Source organism: Condylura cristata, unplaced genomic scaffold, assembly GCF_000260355.1.
Source record: "Condylura cristata isolate star-nosed mole 26May11 unplaced genomic scaffold, ConCri1.0 scaffold00021, whole genome shotgun sequence".
NCBI classification, from domain to species: Eukaryota; Metazoa; Chordata; class Mammalia; order Eulipotyphla; family Talpidae; genus Condylura; species Condylura cristata.
Window position 1 is genome coordinate 896751 of NW_004567122.1, and position 289 is coordinate 897039.

The window sequence follows — 289 nt, forward strand, 5'->3', positions numbered from 1 at the left end:
GGCTCTGGGGAGGGCGGCCCCGACTGCGCAGAGCGAGGGGCCGCCCGCAGCCGTCCTGGAGGTCCCCGCGCGGCTCTCCGGCGCGTGTCCACGTCCTCACTGGCCCCCCACCTCCTCTGGCTCCCACCAGCAGGGTACACGCCCTGCACCCCTTGCCCCCGCCCTCCCCAACCCCAGCAATCGCCACAGTCCACCCTTTCCCCTCAGCGGAGGGGCTGCTTTCTGCTCCAGCGGAACCCCGCGCTCAGGAGCGGACCTCGAAACCCCCGCGAACCTATGGGAGAGGCCT